At 39.0% G+C, this 22,527-nt stretch overlaps 1 pseudogene across 1 annotated transcript; it reads left to right on the forward strand.

Moving 5' to 3' along the window:
- The first annotated feature begins 18,111 nt into the window (after positions 1-18,111).
- On the forward strand, positions 18,112-20,936 carry LOC128582037 (KIF-binding protein-like; annotated as a pseudogene). Its single transcript, XR_008378975.1, has one exon. The product of XR_008378975.1 is annotated as a KIF-binding protein-like (transcript).
- The last annotated feature ends 1,591 nt before the right edge of the window (positions 20,937-22,527 follow it).

The following is a 22,527-nucleotide window of genomic DNA, read 5'->3' on the forward strand; positions in this document are numbered from 1 at the left end:
GGACAAATCCTCTAAACAGAAATTAAACAAGGATATAAGATATTTAAATCAGACCCTAGAACAACTGTGCTTGTGCATATAGAACACTCCATTCCAAAGACAAAGAATATACATTCTTCTCATCACCCCATGGAACATTCTCCAAAATTGATCATATCCTGGGACACAAAACAAATATCAACAGAATCAAAAGAATTGAAATTTTACCTTGTATCTTCTCAGACCATAAGGCACTAAAGGTGGAACTCAACTCTAACAAAAATGCTCGACCCCACACAAAGGCATGGAAATTAAACAATCTTCTATTGAATAACACATGGGTGCAGGAAGAAATAAAACAGGAAATCATTAACTTCCTTGAGCATAACAACAATGAAGACACAAGCTACCAAAACCTGTGGCATACAGCAAAAGCAGTTTTGAGAGGAAAATTCATCGCTTTACATGCCTACATTTGAAAAACAGAAAGAGAGCACATCAACAATCTCACAAGAGATCTTATGGAATTGGAAAAAGAAGAACAATCTAAGCCTAAACTCAGTAGAAGAAAAGAAATATCCAAAATCAAATCAGAGATCAATGAAATTGAAAACAAAAGAATTATTCAGCAAATTAATGAAACAAGGAGTTGGTTTTTTGAAAAAATAAATAAAATAGATAAACCATTGGCCAGACTAATGAGGAATAGAAAAGTAAAATCTCTAGTAACCTCAATCAGAAATGATAAAGGGGAAATAACAACTGATCCCACAGATACAAGAGATCATCTCTGAATACTAGCAGAAACTCTATGCCCAGAAATTTGACAATGTGAAAGAAATGGATCAATATTTGGAATCACATCCTCTCCCTAGACTCAGCCAGGAAGAAATAGAGCTCCTGAACAGACCAATTTCAAGCACTGAGATCAAAGAAACAGTAAAAAATCTTCAAACCAAAAAATGCCCTGGTCCAGATGGCTTCACTCCAGAATTCTATCAAACCTTCAAGGAAGAGCTTATTCCTGTACTGCAGAAATTATTCCAAAAAATTCAGGAAGAAGGAATCGTCCCCAACACATTCTAGGAAGCAAACATCACCCTGATACCAAAACCAGGAAAAGATCCAAACAAAAAGGAGAATTTCAGACCCACCTCACTCATGAATATAGACGCAAAAATTCTCAACAAAATCCTAGCCAATATATTACACCTTATCATCAAAAAAGTCATTCATCATGATGAAGTAGGCTTCATCCCAGGGATGCAAGGCTGGTTTAACATACACAAGTCCATAAACGTTATCCACCATATTAACAGAGGCAAAAATAAAGATCATATGATCCTCTCAATACAAGCAGAAAATTCATTTGATAAAATCAAGCATCCTTTTCTAATTAGAACACTGAAGAGTATAGGCATAGGTGGCACATTTCTTAAACTGATTGAAGCTATCTATGACAAACCCACAGCCAATATTTTACTGAATGGACTAACTGAAAGCTTTTCCTCTTAGAACTGGAACCAGACAAGGTTGTCCTCTGTCACCTTTACTATTCAACGTAGTGCTGGAAGTTCTAGCCAATACAATTAGGCAAGACAAGGAAATAAAGGGAATCCAAATGGGAGCAGAGGAGGTCAAACTCTCCCTCTTTGCTGACGACATGATCTTATACTTAGAGAACCCCAAAGACTCAACCACAAGACTCCCAGAAGTCATCAAAAAATACAGTAATGTTTCAGGATATAAAATCAATGTCCACAAGTCAGTAGCCTTTGTGTACACCAATAACAGTCAAGATGAGAAGCTAATTAAGGACACAACTCCCTTCACCATAGTTTCAAAGAAAATGAAATACCTAGGAATATACCTAACGAAGGAGGTGAAGGACCTCTATAAAGAAAACTATGAAATCCTCAGAAAGGAAATAGCAGAGGATATTAACAAATGGAAGAACATACCATGCTCATGGATGGGAAGAATCAACATTCTTAAAATGTCTATACTTCCCAAAGCAATCTACCTATTCAATGCCATTCCTATCAAAATACCAACATGGTACTTTCAAGATTTGGAAAAAATGATTCTGCATTTTGTATGGAACCGGAAAAAATCCCGTATAGCTAAGGCAGGTCTCTGTAACAAAAATAAAGGTGGGGGCATCAGCATACGACATTTTAGTCTGTACTACAAAGCCATAGTGCTCAAGACAGCATGGTACTAGCACAAAAACAGAGACATAGACACTTGGAATCGAATTGAAAACCAAGAAATGAAACTAACGTTTTACAACCACCTAATCTTTGATAAACCAAACAAGTCTTTGGGGGAAAGACTCCCTATTCAATAAATGGTGTTGGGATAACTGGATGTCTACATGTAAAAGACTGAAACTGGACCCACACTTTTCCCCACTCACAAAAATTGATTCAAGATGGATAAAGGACTTAAATTTAAGGCATGAAACAATAAAAATCCTCCAAGAAAGCATAGGAAAAACACTGGAAGATATTGGCCTGGGGAAAGACTTCATGAAGAAGACTGCCATGGGAATTGTAACAACAAAAATAAACAAATGGGACTTCATTAAACTGAAAAGCTTCTGTACAGCTAAGGAGACAATCACCAATGTAAAGAGACAACCTACACAATGGGAAAGGATATTTGCATATTTTCAATCAGACAAAAGCTTGATAAGTAGGATCTACAGAGAACTCAAATTAATCCACATGAAAAAAGCCAACAATCCCATAGATCAATGGGCAAGAGACATGAATAAAACTTTCCCTAAAGACGACAGACGAATGGCTAACAAACACATGAAAAAATGTTCATCATCTCTATATATTAGAGAAATGCAAATCAAAACAACCCTGAGATATCATCTAACCCCAGTGAGAATGGCCCACATCACAAAGTCTCAACACTACAGATGCTGGCGTGGATGTGGAGAGAAGGGAACACTTTTACACTGCTGGTGGGACTGCAAACTAGTACAACCTTTCTGGAAGGAAGTATGGAGAAACCTCAAAACACTCAAGCTAGACCTCCCATTTGATCCTGCAATCCCATTACTGGGCATCTACCCAGAAGGAAAGAAATCCTTTTATCATAAGGACACTTGTACTAGACTGTTTATTGCAGCTCAATTTAAATCACCAAAATGTGGAAACAGCCTAAATGGCCACCAACCCAGGAATGGATTAACAAGCTGTGGTATATATATACCATGGAATACTATTCAGCCATTAAAAAAAATGGAGACTTTACATCCTTTGTATTAACCTGGATGGATGTGGAAGACATTATTCTTAGTAAAGCATCACAAGAATGGAGAAGCATGAATCCTATGTACTCAATTTTGATATGAGGACAATTAATGACAATTATGGTTATGGGGGGGAACAGAAAGAGGGAAGGAGGGAGGGGTTGGGACCTTGGTGTGTGTCACACTTTATGGGGGCAAGACATGATTGCAAGAGGGACTTTACCAGCAATTGCAATCAGTCTAACCTGGCTTATTGTACCCTAAATGAATCCCCAACATTAAAAAAAAAAAAAAGAAAGAACCAAAGTTAGAGCAGAATTAAATGGAATTGAAAACAAAAGAATAATACAACAGATCAATAAATCAAAAAGCTGGTTTTTTGAAAAGGTCAATAAAATAGATAAACCTTTAGTCAACCTAATCAGGAAAAAAAGAGTAAAATCTCTAATCTAATCAATCGGAAATGACAGATGAAATAACAACAATTTCCTCAGAAATCTAAGAAATCTTTAATGAACATTACAAGAAACTTTATTCTCAGAAATATGAAAATCTGAAGGAAATTGAGTGATACTTGGAAGCACGTCACCTTCCAAGACTTAGCCAGAATCAAGTGCAAATATTGAACAGGCCCATATCAAGTTCGGAAATAGCATCAACCATACAAAACCTCCCTAAAAGGAAAAGCCCGGGCCAGATGGTTTCACGTCAGAATTCTACCAAACCTTTAAAGAGGAACTAGTACCTATATTACTCAACCTGTTCTAAAACGTACAAAAAGAAGGAAGACTACCCAACACATTCTATGAAGCAAACATCACCCTGATCCCCAAACCAGGAAAAGACCAAACAAGAAAAGAAAATTATAGACCGATATCACTAATGAATATTGATGCAAAAATATTCAACAAGATTCTAACAAACACAATCCAGCAACACATCAAACAAATTATACATCATGACCAAGTCGGTTTTATCCCAGGGTCTCAAGGCTTGTTGAATATACGTAAATCTATAAATGTAATCCAGCACATAAACAAATTAAAAAACAAAGACCAAATGATTCTCTCAATCAATGCAGAAAAAGCTTTTGATAATATCCAGCATCCCTTCATGATCAGAACACTTAAGAAAATTGGTATAGAAGGGACATTTCTTAAACTGATAGAGACCATCTACAGCAAACCCACGGCCAACATCATATTGAATGGAGTTAAATTGGAATCGTTTCCACTCAGATCAGGAACCAGACAAGGCTGCCCATTGTCTCCATTGCTTTTTAACATTGTAATGGAAGTTTTAGCCACTGCAATTAGGGAAGAAAAGGCGACCAAGGGTATCCATATAGGGTCAGAAGAGATCAAACTTTCGCTCTTCACAGATGATATGATTGTATATCTGGAAAACACTATGGACTCTACTACCAAACTCTTAGAAATGATCAAGGAATACAGCAGCATCTCAGGTTACAAAATCAACATTCATAAATCGGTAGCCTTTATATATACCAACAATAGTTAAGTTGAAAAAACAGTTAAGGACTCTATCCCATTCACAGTAGGGCCAAAGAAGATGAAATATTTGGAAATTTATCTAACACAGGATGTGAAAGATCTCTATAAAGAGAACTATGAAACTCTAAGAAAAGAAATAGCTGAAAATATTAACAAATGGAAAAACATACCATGCTCATGGCTGGGAAGAATCAACATTGTTAAAATGTCCATACTACCCAAAGCAATGTATAATTTCAACGCAATCCCTATTAAAGCTCCACTGTGATACTTTAAAGATCTTGAAAAAATAATACTTCGTTTTATATGGAATCAGAAAATACCTCGAATAGCCAAGACATTACTAAGAAATAAAAACAAAGCAGGAGGAAATATGCTACCAGACCTCAAACTATACTACAAATCGATAGTGATCAAAACAGCATGGTATTGGCACAAAAACAGAGAAGTAGATATCTGGAACAGAATAGAGAACCAAGAGATAAACCCAGCTACTTACCATTATTTAATCTTTGAGAAGCCAATTAAAAACATTCAGTGGGGAAAAGATTCCCTATTTAACAAATGGTGCTGGGTGAACTGGCTGGCAACCTGCAGAAGACTGAAACTGGACCCACACCTTTCACCATTAACTAAGATAGACTCTCACTGGATTAAAGATTTAAATTTTAGACATGAAACTATAAAAATACTAGAGGAGAGTGCAGGGAAAACCCTTGAAGAAATCGGTCTGGGCGAGTATTTTATGATTAGGACCCCCCCCGGGCAATTGAAGCAGCTTCAAAAATACACTATTGGGACTTGATCAAACTAAAAAGCTTCTGCACAGCCAAGAACACAGTAAGTAAAGCAAGCAAACATCCCTCAGAATGGGAGAAGACATTTGCAGGTTATGTCTCTGACAAAGGTTTAATAACCAGAATCCACAGAGAACACAAATGCATTAGCAAGAAAAGAAAAAGGGATCCCATCGCAGGCTGGGCAAGGGATTTGAAGAGAAACTTCTCTGAAGAAGACAGGTGCATATGAACAGGATATATGATAAAATGCTCATCATCTTTAATCATCAGAAAAATGCAAATCAAAACTACTTTGAGATATCATCTAACTCCAGTGAGACTAGCCTACATCACAAAATCCCAAGACCAGAGATGTTGGCGCAGATGTGCAGAAAAGGGAACACTTTTGCACTGCTGGTGGGAATGCAAATTAATACATTCCTTTTGGAAGGAGATATGGAGAACACTCAGAGATCTAAAAATAGATCTGCCATTCAATCCTGTAATCCCTCTACTGGGCATATACCCAGAAGACCAAACATCACATCATAACAAAGATACTTGTACCAGAATGTTTATTGCAGCCCTATTCATAATTGCTAAGTCATGGAAAAAGCCCAAGTGCCCATCGATCCACGAATAGATTAATAAATTGTGGTACATGTACACCATGGAATATTATGCAGCCTTAAAGAAAGATGGAGACTTTACCTCTGTTATGTTTACATGGATGGAGGTCTAACATATTCTTCTTAGTAAAGTATCTCAAGAATGGTAGAAAAAGTACCCAGTGTACTCAGCCCTACTATGAAACTAATTTAGGGTTTTCACATGAAAGCTATAACCCAGTTACAACCTAATAGTAGGGGGAAGGGGGAAAGGGAGGGGCAGGAGGGTGGCGGTACGTAGAGGGAAGGGGATTGGTGGGATTATATCTTACAAGGGTCTATGGGAAACTTGGTAAATGTGGAATGTAAGTGTCTTGGCACAGTAACTGAGAGAATGCCAGCAAGGCTATGTTAACCAATGTGATGAAAGTGCATCAAACGGTCTGTGAAGCTAGTGAATGATGCCCCATGATTCTATCAATGTACACAGCTATGATTTAATAAAAACAAAGAAAAGAAAAGAAAGCAGAGAATTGTTGCATCGAAATATTAAGCAATAATAATAATAACAATAATGCAAAGAAAGTAACATTCATATTGTCAAATAAGAGTATGTCTATTGGGTGGCACCTGTGGCTCAGTCGGTGGGGCGCCGGCCCCATATGCCGAGGGTGGTGGGTTCAAACCCGGCCCCGGCTGAACTGCAAAAAAAAAAAATAGCCGGGCACTGTGGTGGGCGCCTGTAGTCCCAGCTACTCGGGAGGCTGAGGCAAGAGAATCGCTTAAGCCCAGGAGTTGGAGGTTGCTGTGAGCTGTGTGAGGCCACAGCACTCTACCGAGGGCCATAAAGTGAAACTCTGTCTCTACAAACAAAAAAAAAAAAGAGTATGTCTATTATAGAATGCTTTGACTCTGAGATTCAGTATTGAGTCATCAGTTAACTTATTATTATTTTTTTTAGTCTCAAAAAAAAGGCAACTAATATTTATAAATAAAAGTAAAGGATAATTTCAAAAAAAATCATGCCAAATCTTATAGACAATAGAAAAAGAAGAAATACTTTGAAATCATTCTACTTGATCTGGGTACACCTGATATTAAAATTGGAGAGAATATATTATTATAAAGGGGAAATTACAAACATAATTCACTTATAAATTAGGATGCAGGATCCTGTATCCTAAACAACATATTAATAAGTTGAAGTAAAAATTAATGTTTAAGTAATGTACTTTAGTCAAAATAAAATCCAGTTTATGTGAGAATTAGTCATTATTGTCTTTCTTCTTTTTTTTCTTTTCCTTATCCTCACCCCCTCCCTCTTTCTCTGTCTGCTCACCCCTTCCCCCATGCCCCACCATGTCATTGATTGTCATTAATTGGCCTCATATCAAAGTTGAATACATAGGATGCATACTTCTCCATTCCTGTGATGCTTCACTAAGGATAATGTGTTCCACCTCCATTAGTACAAATGCTGCAAAAATCTCCATTTTATAAAAATAGCTGAATAATATTCCATGGTATACATATACCACAGCTTGCTGAGCCATTCCTGGGTTGAAGGACATTTAGGTTGTTTCCGCATTTTAGCAATTGTAAATTGGGCTGCGATAAACAGCCTAGTACAATGTCTTTATAATAAAAGGGGTTTTTTTCCTAGATAGATGCCCTGTAATGGGATTGCAGGATCAAATGGGAGATCTAGGTTGAGTTCTTTGAAGTTTCTCCATACTTCCTTTCAAAGAGGTTGTACTAGTTTGCAGTCCCACCAGCAGTGTAAAAGTGTTCCTCTCTCTCCACATCCGCGCCAGCATCTGCAGTTTTGAGATTTTGTGATATAGGCCATTCTTGCTGGGGATAGATGATATCTCAGGGGGGTTTTAATTTGCATTTCTCTAATAATTAGGGATGATGAGCATTTTTTTTTATTAAATCATAGCTGTGTACACTAATGTGATCATGGAGCACCATACCCTGGTTTCATAGACCATTTGACACATTTTCATCACACTGGTTAACATACCCTTCCTGGCATTTTCTTAGTTATTGTGCTAAGACATTTACATTCCACATTTACTAAGTTTCACATACACCCTTGTAAGATGCACCACAGGTGTAATCCCACCAATCTCCCTCCCTCTGCCCACCTCCTCCCTTCCTCCCCTCCCTTTCCCCCTTCCCCTTTCCCCCTATTTTTAGGTTGTAACTGGGTTATAGCTTTCATGTGAAAGCCATAAATTAGTTTCATAGTAGGGCTGAGTACATTGGATACTTTTTTTTCCATTCTTGAGATACCTATGATGAGCATTTTTTCATACGTTTGCTGGCCACTAGTCTGTCATCTTTAGAGAAGATTTGATTCATCTCTCTTCCCCATTGATGTATGGAATTGTTAGTTTTTTCTTGTGGATTAATTGAAGGTCTGTATAGATCCTGGATATTAAGCATTTATCTGATTCAAAATATGCAAATATCCTTTCCCATTGGGTCGGTTGTCTATTTGCTTTGGTTGTTGTCTTTTTGGCTGTACAGAAGCTTTTCAGTTTAATTAAATCCCATTTGTTTATTATTGCTGTTGTTGCTATTGCCATGGCAGTCTTCCTCAAAATTCTTTCCCCAGGCCGATATCGTCCAGTGTTTTTCCCATGCTTTCTTTGAGGATTTTTATTATTTCATGCCTTAAATTTAAGTCCTTTATCCATCTTGAATCAATTTTTGTGAGTGGAGAAAGATGTGGGTCCAGTTTCAGTCTTTTACATGTGGATATCCAGTTCTCCCAGCACCATTTATTCAATAGGGAGTCTTTCCCCCAGTGAACACTCTTGTTTGGTTTACTGAAGATTAGGTGGCTATAAATTGTTGGTTTCATTTCCTGGTTTTCCATCCAATTCCAAATGTCTATGTCTCTGTGCCAGTACCATGCTGTCTTGACCACTATGGCCTTGTAATACAGCCTGAAATCTGGTATGGTGATACCCCTGGCTTTGTTTTTATTACTAAGAACTGCCTTAGCTGTGTGGGGTTTTTTCTGGTTCCATACAAAATGCAGAATCATTTTTTCCAAGACTTGAAAGTAGGATGTTAGTACTTTAATAGAGATGGAATTGAATTGGTAAATTGCTCTGGGAAATGTAGACATTTTAACAATGTTGATTCTTCCCAGCCATGAGCATGCTATGTTCTTCCATTTGTTAATGTTCTCTGCTATTTCTTTTTTTTAATTTTTTTTATTTATTATTAAATCATAGCTGTGTACATTAATGCAATCATGGGGCACCATACTGCCGCACCCACGGCACCATAGCCGTAGTGAGGCGGCGCTGTCCGCGTTCTAGAACGACGGGAAGGTGGATTGTGCTCCACGGAGCTTAGCCCCCAGCGCCCCCAGTATGCACAGCATCAGAAATGTTGCCTAGCATGCTCAGTTACCCGCTTAAGTTTAAAGATTGTGGCATCTATTCATGTGTTTGTCATTCTGTACCAGAAGTCTGTTTGTTCTGATAAACTATCAATATGTACTTTATTAAGAATGAACACAATACACTGTTGATCCAAATATAACACCACCTCATGAGCTTGCTAGACTCAGTGGCACTACTAATAAACACACAAAAAGGTTTTTCCCACCATAAATATCAGTGGGGACAGAAAAAACAGAATGAATGCATAAGCAGAACTTTTACAAGACATGACCTCCCACAATAAGAATTTGTTCAAACATCTTGCTTCACTAATTTTCATATGTAATACAAATCAATAGAGTAGTTTAATATTTAACAAACAATCAATTATGAATCAAAGTATAGTTACTAATAAGAGTAAAAATATATAGAAAATATATATAAAAGTAGTCAAACATTATACATAAAAGAATATGTCCAGCTGTTTTAAAAATAAAATCATAAGAAACTGAAAAGAGTTACAGGACTGAGAAGAGTTGTAAGCCTTGACATTCCTAAAGAGGGAGTAAGCAGGTGTTACTGATAAACCACCTCCCTCCGGAGAGCAAAACCTTGAAAACATGTAATGCATGATAAACCACATATGCAGACACAAAGATAATTTACAAGCATAAGCAGAATGAAGATTGCATTGTTTGAACCTTGGAAAGAAAATGTATAAATACGAACATATACTCTCAGTAAAATTTGCAGCTGCATACTTTAACCCGTAGTGTGCCAGACTGTCATTCCTGCGCCGACCTCTCAACTTTCCTCGTTCCTTCTCCCTGCTTTCCCTAGGACTGGAGCCCACCGACAGGGTGGTCCGTAACACCATACCTTGGTTTTATATACCATTTGACTGCTATTTCCTTTCTTAGGGTTTCATAATTTTCTTTACAGAGGTTCTTCACCTCTTTTGTTAGCTATATTCCTAAGTATTTCATTTTCTTTGGAGCTATGGTGAAGGGAGTTGAGTCCTTAAGTACCTTCTCATCTTAGCTGTTGTTGGGATATAGAAAGGCAACTGACTTGTGGACACTGATTTTATATCCTGAGATATTACTGTATTTTTTGATGACTTCCAAGAGTCTTGTGGTTGAGTCTTTGGGGTTCTCTAAGTATAAGATCATATCATCAGCAAAAAGGAGAGTTTGACCTCCTCTACTCCCATTTGAATGCCCTTTCTTTTCTTGTCTTATTTAATTGTATTGGCTAGAACTTCCAGGACTGTGTTGAATAGTAATGGTGACAGAGGACCACCTTGTCTGGTTCCAGTTCTAAGAGGAAATGCTTTCGGTTTTACTCCATTCAGTAAAATGTTAGCTGTGGGTTTGTCATAGATAGCGTCGATCAGTTTCAGAAAAGTGCCACTTATACCTATACTCTTCAGTGTTCTAATTAGAAAAGGATGCTGTATTTTATCAAATGCTTTTTCTGCATCTATTGAGAAGATCATAAAGTCTTTGGTTTTCCTACTGTTGATAGGTGAATAACGTTTATAGACTTGTGTATATTAAACCAGCCTTGCACCATGGGATGAAACCTACTTGATCATGATGTATGACTTTTTTGATGATAAACTATAATCTATTGGCTAAGATTTTGTTGAGAATTTTTGCATCCATATTCATTAGTGAAATTGGTCTGAAATTCTCCTTTTTAGATGGGTCTTTTCCTAGTTTTGGTATCAGCATGATGTTTGCTTCATAGAACCTGTTGGGGAAGATTCCTTCCTCCTCCATTTTTTTGAATAATTTCTGCAGTACAGGAATAAGCTCTTCTTTGAAAGTTTGATAAAATTCTCATGTGAAGCCATCTAGACCAGGGCATTTTTTTGTTGAAAGATGTTTTATTGTTTCTTTGATCTCAGTGCTTGAAATTGGTCTTTTCCGGAGACCTATTTCATCTGGGCTAAGTCTAGGGAGAGGGTGTGATTCCAAATATTGATCCATTTCCTTCACATTGTCAAATTTCTGGGCGTAGAGTTTCTGATAGCGTTCAGAGATGATCTCTTCTATCTCTGGGCATCAGTTGTTATTTCCCCTTTACCATTTCTGACTGAGGTTACTAGAGATTTTACTTTTTTATTTCTAGTTAGTCTGACCAAAGGTTTATCTATTTTATTTATTTTTAAAAAAAAACAACTCCTTGTTTCATTAATTTTCTGAATGATTCTTATGTCTTCAATTTCATTAATCTCTGATTTAATTTTGGATATTTCTTTTTTTCTGCTGGGTTTAGGCTTAGATTGTTCTTTTTCCAATTCCATCAGATGGCTTGTGAGTTTGTTGATATGCTCTGTTTCTGTTTTTTTAATGTAGGCTTCTAAAGTGATAAATTTTCCTCTTAGGACTGCTTTTGCTGTATCCCATAGGTTTTGGTAACTTGTGTCTTCATTGTTGTTATACTCAAGGAAGTTAATGATTTCCTTTTTATTTCTTCCTGCACTCAACTCTCATTCAGCATAAGGTTGTTTAACTTCCATGCCTTTGTGTGAGATTGAGCATTTTTGTTGAAGTTGAGGTCCACTTTTAGTACCTTGTGGTCTGAGAAGATGCAAGGTAGAATTTCAATTCTTTTGATTCTGTTGAGGTTTGTTTTGTGTCCCAGGATATGATCAATTTTGGAGAATGTTCCATGGGATGATGAGAAGAATTTATATTCTTTATCATTGGGATGGAGTGTTCTATATACATCTATCAAGCACAGTTGTTCTAGGGTCTTATTTAAATCTCTAATATCTTTGTTTAGTTTCTGTTTAGAGGATCTGTCTAGCTCTGAAAGAGGGGTGTTGAAGTCCCCTGTTATTATGGTGTTATAGGATATCATATTGCTCAGACTAAGCAAGGTCTGTTTCAAGAATCTGGGAGCATTTAAATTGGGTGCCTAAAATTTGAATTGAAATGTCCTCTTGTATTTTTCCCTTGACAAATATGAAATGACCATCATTGTCCTTTTTGACTTTAGTTGCTTTAAATCCACATGTATCTGAAAATAAGATTGCAACCCTTCTGTTCCTCTGAATTCTGTTTGCCTAAATTTGACTTCCAACCCTTAAGTCTGAATTCTAATTTGTCTTTTGACATGAGGTGTGTTTCTTGCAGACAGCAAATAGATGGCTTGTGTTTTTTAATCCAATCAGCCAATCTATACCTCTTTAGTGGGGGAATTCAAGCCATTCACATTTATTGAGATAATTGATAAGTGTGGTAGCATTCTATCCATCTTATTTTGTGAAAGTCCATTGCTTAGTTTTGTCTTTTGCATCATTGTGGAAACAGGGTTCTGTCCTTTAATTTCTGGGTGTTTACTTTGCTGAAGGTCCATTGTTATGGTCAGTGCATAGAACAAGTTGAAGTATTTACCATAAAGCTGGTCTTTTTGTGGCAAATTTCCTCCATGTTTGCATATCAAGAAAAGATTTGATTTCCCTGTCAATTTTAAAGCTTAGCTTAGCAGGATATAGACTTCTGGGCTGGAAATTGTAGTGTTTAAGTAGATTAAAGACAAATGACCATTGTCTTCTGGCTTGAAAGGTTTCATTAGAAAAGTCTGAGGTCACCCTGATAAATATTTCCCTGTCAGTCAGTTGGCGCTTACTCCTGGCAGCTTGCAAAATCTTTAATTTGTCTTGACTTTAGATAGATTTGTCACAATGTGCCTTGGAGAGGCTCAATTTGAATTGAGGCAACCAGAGGACCTATATCCCTCTGAAAGGAGTATGTCAGAATCTTTGGTGATATTTGGGAAATTTTCATTTATAATATTCTCTAGAATGGCTTCCATTCCTCTGGGGCATTCTTCTTCCCATTAATGGATGCCTATAACTCAAACCCTATTTCCCCAAAAATAAGACAATGTGGGGGAGAGACAAGATGGTGGACTGAAGCCAGCTTTCCACAGAGGCTCCCGTCCAGAAGGAAAGTTAAGGGACAAAAATTTAGTAAGTATCCTTACTTAGAGAGAAGGTTGAAGAACGCACATCAACACCGCTAAGGCAAGCTGTGATCACAAGGACACAAACAAAAGGTACAAACTCCATCACCAAGTGAACAGGAGTCCCCATCCCCCATGAGACTGGCTCAAGAGCCCCACAATTAAACAAATGGGCAGAAATTAAAGGCCCTCCCTCTACACTCCACAGGAGAGACCTTTTAAAAACTGGACCTACCTCCCCTACTAGGGTGCCATGGCGTTCTCCTGCCAGGCATAAAACTGTATAAAACTTTAAATATCCTTTGCCAGCAACCCTGAATCCCAACACTCCCCCCTCACTCACACTGAGGTCTGGAGGCCTGTCCCCCAGGAGTTCAGATCCTTGGGTGATTTATCAAGGGGAGTGGATTGTCCCTGAGCTGCAACTGGTCAGCGCTGACTCTGAGGCACATGAGTGAGGAAAGGGCACCCAGCTAAGGGGAAGTCACACCTCGGCGGCATTTCCCTGGGGTGCGGTGCTACAGCCCTCCCCGGGAAGCAATACAGCCAGGCATAAAACTGAGTGAAACTCTAGCTTCCCCGTTGAGCTCCCAGCACTCCCCCCCACTCTCACTTGGGGTCTGGGGGCCTGTCCCCCAGGAGTTCGGATCCTTGGGAGATTTTTCAAGGGGAGTACACAGTGCCTGAGCTGTGACTGGACAGCGCTGACTCTGAGACACGCGAGCGAGGAGAGGGCACTCAGCTGAGGGAAAGTCACGCCTTGGAGGCACTTCCCTGTGGCGTGGTGCAACAGCCCTCCTTGGGCAACAATATGGCCAGGCATAAAACTGAGTAAAACTGTAGCTTCCCCGTTTCCAGTGCTGAGTTGTCAGCACTCCCCCCAACTCTCACTTGGGGGTCTGGGGGCCTGCCCCCAGGAGTCCGGATTCTTGGGAGATCTCTCGAGGGGCGTGGACAGAGCATAAACTGCGCCTGGTCAGTGCTGACTCTGGGGCACGAGACAGAGGAGAAAAGGGTCGGCTGGATGCCCACACCAGAACGGCAGCTCCTGGAGGCAGATCAACAGCCATTTTTCTTTAACAGCAAAACAGCTCACTTCTGTATATTCTGAAGCCACACCCCCATCTCCCTGGGGAACCAGAGGAGGCCACCAGTGAGCAAAGGATTTGCCTGATGCTGCTCACAAACCCAGGAAGCTTCCAGGGCAGGGAAGGTAATCAGACACAAACCTCCAGCAGCAAAGACGTTTGAACTCAGAACAGCCTGTCTTCTGCAGGCAATTATAGCAGAAACAGAGACAGAATCCCGCAAAGTTATCTGTTCTGTTCTGTTCTGTTAGCAACATCAATCAGGGATGGGGCTAAGCCTGAGTGAACACCTCCCCCACCCCCACCTGCATCAAGCACTCAAAGATGTCAGGCCCGATTTCCTCCTGCTAGATAGCGGCAGACTGCAGGGGACTGGCAGATTTCCTTGTGATTCAGGCAGGTGCAAATCCCTGCAGTATCTGTTCACTACAGGCAACTGGGTTAGCCATTTGCAGAGATACCAGTGAATGGGTCCGACGGAGGGGCGAAGTGGGGAAGGAGACATCAACCTTCCCAGACTGATCTTTTTGCTAGGTGGCTCCTCCTGACTCCACACAGCATTGGAGTAAGCCATATCAGAGTAGTCACCAGACACCAGCGATCCAGTTCCCAGAGACCTCTTAAACTCTCCCACCCGAGACAGGTGCCGATTGAGACAATCGATTTGGACCTTTTGAACTGAACTAAGAGACTGAGGACTTTTCAGGCGGTGCCCTAGGTATGCGGTTGTAGGAAGTTTTGATTTTCCTTTTCCAATTGGTGTCAGAGGTGAGTGGGCGGTGTGACTAAATAGCTGGTTTTTCCACACAGCTGAGACTTCAAGTCAGAATAAATGTTACAATAGGATCGAACAGAAACCAGCTGAAAACAAGACAGAACAACTTAGCCCCACCACACAAGAGAGGGCCCCAGTTCTCAGGCCACAACACTGTACAGGCCCTCGATAAAGCCCCAGGTGAAAAATCAAAGGGAGTAAAATAACCATGGGGCGGAATCAGTGGAAAAACTGGTAACATGAGTAACCAGAATAGATCAACCCCCCCCAAGAAAACATAAGGCAGATGTAATTGAAGATCCAATACATAAACAACTGGCTGAGATGACAGAAATCGAATTCAGAATTTGGATTGCAGACAAGATTAATAAAACGGAATTAGGAATTCGAGAAGAAATTCAAAAGTTGTCTCAAGAATTTACCGAATATAAAGGCAAAACCACCAAAGACTTAGACACACTGAAGCAAGAATTTACAGCCCTCAAATATATGAAAAATACAGAAGAATCCCTCAGCAACAGAATGGAGCAAGCAGAAGAAAGGATTTCTGACATTGAATATACAGTCTTCGAACACTCCCAATCTCTCAAAGAGGAAGAGAAATGGAGAGCAAAAACGGATGATTCTCTCAGAGAACTCTGGGATAATTCGAAGAAGAATAATATACGAATAATTGGAATTTCTGAGAATGATGAAGTGGCCTCGATGGGCACAGAGGCACTTCTGCATAAAATTATGAAAGAAAATTTTCTAGACATGCCTAGAGATTCTGAAATTCAGATAGCAGACAGCTTCATAACCCCAGCACGATTCAACCCCTATAAGTCATCCCCCAGGCATATCATAATTAGCTTCACTAAAGTTAATATGAAGGAGAAGATTCTCAAAGCAGCCCAGCAAATGAAAACCATTACATACAAAGGGAAGAATATTAGAATAACTGCAGATGTCTCTGCTGAAACTTTTCAAGCCAGAAGAGGGTGGTCATCAACTTTTAATCTCCTAAAGCAAAATAACTTTCAACCCTGGATCTTGTATCCAGCTAAACTGAATTTCATTTATGATGCAGAAACTAAATACTTCAATAACAATCATATGTTGAAAAAATTTGCATAAGTAAACCAGCTCTTCAGGATATTCCCAGACCTATCCTCCACAATGACCAACCCAATCCTACACCACAAAAGTAAACTCACTCAGAAACTTCGTATCAAACTCCAACTTCCAAACTGGTGAAAGAATTAAAAATGTACACTGGACATTTGAAAAACTCAATAACCAAAATTCCACCAGACTTATCAATACTCTCCATTAATGTGAATGGCTTAAACTGTCCTCTAAAGGGCATAGGTTAGCTGACTGGATACAAAAACTCAAGCCAGATATTTGTTGCATAAAAGAGTCACATCTTAACTTAAAAGACAAATATAGACTCAGGGTGAAATGATGGTCATCCATATTTCAAGCAAATGGTAACCAGAAAAAAGCAGGTGTTGCGATTTTATTTGCAGATATGGTAGGCTTTAAACCAACAAAAGTAAGGAAGGACAAGAATGGTCACTTCATATTTGTTAAGGGTAATACTCAATATGATGAGATCTCAATTATTAATATCTATGCACCCAACCAGAATGCACCTCAATTTATAAGAGAAACTCTAACATACATGACCAACTTGATTTCCTCCAGCTCCATAATAGTCGGAGATTTCAACACTCCTTTGGCAGTGTTGGATCGATCCTCCAACAAGAACCTGAGCAAAGAAATCTTAGATTTAAACCTAACCATCCAATATTTAGATTTAGCAGACATCTACAAAACATTTCATCTCAAGAAAACTGAATACACATACTTCACATCAGCCCATGGAACTTACTCCAAAATTGACCACATTTTAGGTCACAAGTATAACCTCAGTAAATTTAAAGGAATATAAATTATTCCTTGCATCTTCTCGGACCATCATGGAATAAAACGTGAACTGAGTAACAACAGGAATCTGCATACTCATACAAAAACATGGAAGTTAAATAACCTTATGCTGAATGATAGCTGGGTCAGACATAAGATTAAGAAAGAAATCGCCAATTTTTTGGAACAAAATGACAATGAAGACACCAACTATCAGAACCTCTGGGACACCTCAAAGGCAGTTCTAGGAGAGAAATTTATAGCACTGCAAGCCTTCCTCAAGAGAACGGAAAGAGAGGAAGTTAACAACTTAATGGGACATCTCAAGCAACTGGAAGGAGAAGAACATTCCAACCCCAAACCCAGTAGAAGAAAAGAAATAACCAAAATTAGAGCAGAATTAAATGAAATTGAAAACAAAAGAATAATACAACAGATCAATAAATCAAAAACCTGGTTTTTTGAACAGGTCAATAAAATAGATAAACCTCTGGCCAACCTAACCAGAAAAAAAAGAAGAGTAAAATCTCTAACATCATCAATCAGAAACAACAAAGACGAAATAACCACAGACTCATCAGAAATCCAAAAAATCCTTAATGAATATTACAAGAAACTTTATTCTCAGAAATATGAAAATCTGAAGGAAATTGACCGATACTTGGAAGCACGTCACCTTCCAAATCTCAGCCAGAATCAAGTGGAAATACTGAACAGGCCCATATCAAGTTTGGAAATAGCATCAACTATACAAAACCTCCCTAAAAAGAAAAGCCCGGGGGGAAAACCTAGGTAGTAGAGGCAGCTATGGCTAACGCTCTGTGGGCAGAAGTCTGTGAGAAATTCGAGGCGGCGCTGGCGCTCTCACGGGTAGAGTTGCATAAAAACCCAGAGAAGGAACCGTACAAGTCCAAATACAGCGCCGAGCGCTGCTGGAAGAGGTAAAGGCGCTGCTCGGCCCCGCGCCTGAGGATGAGGATGAGCGGCCTGAGGCCGACGACGGCTTGGGTGCAGAAGACCACACCCTGGCTCTGCCAGCGGAAGTGGTGGAGGCCGAGGGGCCCATCGCCCGGCGGGCGGTGAGGCTGGCGGTTATTGAGTTCAACCTCGGGGTGAACCACATCGACACTGAGGAGCTGTCAGCGGGGGAGGAGCATCTGGTGAAATGCCTGAAGCTGCTGCGCAGGTACCGGCTCTCGCACGACTGCGTCTCCCTCTACATCCAGGCGCAGAATAATCTAGGTATCTTGTGGTCTGAAAGAGAAGAAATTGAAACTGCACAAGCTTACTTAGAATCATCAGAAGCACTATATAATAGGTATATGAAAGAGATTGGAAGTCCTCCTCTTGATCCTACAGAGCATTTTCTTCCTGAAGAAGAAAAACTTACTGAGCAAGAGAGATCAAAAAGATTTGAGAAGGTTTACACTCATAACCTATATTATCTGGCTCAAGTCTACCAGCATATGGAAATGTTTGAAAAGGCTGCCCATTATTGCCACAGTACACTAAAACGCCAGCTTGAGCACAGTGCCTACCATCCTTTAGAGTGGGCTATTAATGCTGCCACCTTATCACAATTTTACATCAATAAGCTATGCTTTATGGAGGCCAGGCACTGTTTATCAGCTGCTAATGTCATTTTTGGTCAAACAGGAAAGGTGTCAGCTACAGAAGACACTCCTGAAGCTGAAGGAGATATACCAGAACTTTATCATCAAAGGAAAGGGGAAATAGCAAGATGTTGGATCAAATACTGTTTGACTCTTATGCAGAATGCCCAACTCGCTATGCAGGACAACATAGGAGAGCTTGATCTTGATAAACAGTCTGAACTTAGAGCTTTAAGGAAAAAAGAACTAGATGAGGAAGAAAACATTAGGAAAAAAGCTGTGCAGTTTGGAACTGGTGAACTGTGTGATGCCATCTCTGCAATAGAAGAGAAAGTGAGCTATTTGAGACCTTTAGATTTTGAAGAAGCCAGAGAACTTTTCTTGTTGGGTCAGCATTATGTCTTTGAGGCAAAAGAGTTCTTTCAGATTGATGGTTATGTCACTGACCATATTGAAGTTGTCCAAGACCACAGTGCTCTATTTAAGGTGCTTGCATTCTTTGAAACTGACATGGAGAGACGGTGCAAGATGCATAAACGCAGAATAGCCATGCTAGAGCCCCTAATTGTAGACCTGAATCCGCAGTATTACCTGTTGGTCAATAGACAGATTCAGTTTGAAATTGCACACGCATACTATGATATGATGGATTTGAAGGTTGCCATTGCTGACAAGCTAAGGGATCCCGATTCACACATCATTAAAAAAATAAATAATCTTAATAAGTCAGCATTGAAATACTACCAGCTTTTCTTAGACTCCCTGAGAGATCCAAATAAAGTGTTTCCTGAGCATATAGGGGAGGATGTTCTCCGTCCTGCCATGTTAGCTAAGTTTCGAGTTGCCCGTCTCTATGGCAAAATAATTACTGCAGATCCCAAGAAAGAATTAGAAAATTTGGCAACCTCATTGGAACATTACAAATTTATTGTCGATTACTGTGAAAAGCACCCTGAAGCTGCCCAGGAAATAGAAGTTGAACTAGAACTTAGTAAAGAGATGGTTAGTCTTCTCCCAACAAAAATGGAGAGATTCAGAACCAAGATGGCCCTGACTTAATCTTTGTTTTGAAAGAATGAAAATGTACAATATGGAAATGATTTTTTTTTCTTAGTCAAACAGGTCCTGTTCCACTGTAATATTTACCTGTATAGCTAGAGGATTGCAGTTTGAGCTTGAGACACAGTCAGATAAACTGAGTCTTTCCTAGGATTTTAATCAACATAATGTTAATAATTGATACCTAATTATGTAAATTGCCTTGTAAATGTGAAACATGATTTGTAGTTTGGATTGCTTGTTTCCTATTTCAGCTTTTCTTGCCTCAGTTTCTAAATGTAGATTCTTTGTTGGCTAGTACTTGATAGATTCCTAACAAAGAAAAATGCTGGGTAATGTACCTTGTAGACAAGACTGTTACTATATTAAAATTGAAAAAATAACTTCATATAGTTATTCTTTCTAAATATTTGCTTTCCTAAATTCCTAAAGAAATCTTTCCCTTTTGAGAATAGTAAAAACTAAGTTATTTTGTTGTATTGTGTTATAAATGGGGGGAAAAGGCCTTGCTGGAAGTACAATAAATTGACTCGTCTCACTAATAAAAACTTCCATTTCCCCTTTTTGTCTTACAAGAATTGGTTTGTTTTTTGTTTTTTTTTTTTTTTTTGAGACAACCTCAAGCTGTCGCCCTGGGTGGAGTGCTGTGGCATCACAGCTCACAGCAACTTCCAACTCCTGGGCTCAAGAGATTCTCCTGCCTTTGCCTCCCAAGTAGTTGGGATTACAGGCACCCACCACAACGCCAGGCTATTTATTGTTGTTGTTGTTGTTGTTGTTGCAGCCATCATTGTTTGGTGGGCCCGGGCTGGATTTGAACCCGCCAGCTCAGGTGTATGTGTCTGGTGCCTTAGCTGCTTGAGCCACAGGCGCTGAGCCAAGAATTGGTTTTATTTTTGATGTTCCAAAAGTATTAGGTACTTAAAGTCAGAGAAGAATATTTCTTCAATAATATTGCACAGTTAGAAAACGTTAAAATAATTCACTTAATAAAAGTATTTATTGAGCTATGAAAAAAAAAAAAAAAAGAAAAGCCCGGGACCAGATAGTTTCACATCAGAATTCTACCAAACCTTTAAAGAGGAATTAGTACCTATATTACTCAACCTGTTCCAAAAGGTAGAAAAAGAAGGAAGACTACCCAACACGTTCTATGAAGCAAACATCACCCTGATCCCCAAACCAGGAAACGACTCAACAAGAAAAGAAAATTATAGACCAATATCACTAAGGAATATAGATGCAAAAATATTCGACAAGATCCTAACAAACAGAATCCAGCAACACATCAAACAAATTATACATCATGACCAAGTCGGTTTTATCCCAGGGTCTCAAGGCTGGTTCAATATACGTAAATCTATCAATGTAATCCAGCACATAAACAACAAAGACCGTAGGATTTTCTCAATTGATGCAGAAAAAGCTTTTGATAATATCCAGCATCCCTTCATGAAAAATTGGTCTAGAAGGGCCTTTTCCTAAACTGATAGAGGCCATCTACAGCAAACCCACAGCCAATATTGCATTGAATGGAGTTATATTGAACTCATTTCCAATCAGATCAGGAACCAGACAAGGCTGCCCATTGTCTCCATTGCTTTTTAACATTGTAATGGAACTATTAGCCACCGCAATTAGGGGAAAAAGGCGATCAAGGGTATCCATATAGGGTCAGAAGAGATCAAACATTCGCTCTTCGAAGATGATATGATTGTGTATCTGGAAAACACTAGGGACTCTACTACAAAACTCTTAGAAGTGATCAAGGAATACAGCAGCATCTCAGGTTACAAAATCAACATCCATAAATCGGTAGCCTTTATATACACCAACAATAGTCAAGTTGAAAAAGCAGTTAAGGACTCTATTCCATTCACAGTAGTGCCAAAGAAGATGAAATATTTGGGAATTTACCTAACAAAAGATGTGAAAGATCTCTATAAAGAAAACTATGAAACTCTAAGAAAAGAAATAGCTGAAAATGTTAACAAATGGAAAGCCATACCATGCTCATGGCTGGGAAGAATCAACATTATTAAAATGTCCATACTACCCAAAGCAATATATAATTTCAACGCACTCCCTATTAAAGCTCTGCTGTCATACTTTAAAGATCTTGAAAAAACAATACTTCGTTTTATATGGAATCAGAAAATACCTCGGATAGCCAAGACATTACTCAGAAATAAAAACAAAGCAGGAGGAATCACGCTACCAGACCTCAGACTTTACTACAAATTGATAGTGATCAAAACAGCATGGTATTGGCATAAAAACAGAGAAGTAGATATCTGGAACAGAATAGAGAACCAAGAGATGAATCCAGCTACCTACTGCTATTTGATCTTTGACAAGCCAATTAAAAACATTCAGTGGGGAAAAGATTCCCTATTTAACAAATGGTGCTGGGTGAACTGGCTGGCAACCTGCAGAAGACTGAAACTGGACCCACACCTTTCACCATTAACTAAGATAGACTCTCACTGGATTAAAGATTTAAACTTAAGACATGAAACTATAAAAATACTAGAGGAGAGTGCAGGGAAAA

The sequence above is a fragment of the Nycticebus coucang genome, chromosome 1 (genome assembly GCF_027406575.1).
Source record: "Nycticebus coucang isolate mNycCou1 chromosome 1, mNycCou1.pri, whole genome shotgun sequence".
Classification (NCBI taxonomy): domain Eukaryota; kingdom Metazoa; phylum Chordata; class Mammalia; order Primates; family Lorisidae; genus Nycticebus; species Nycticebus coucang.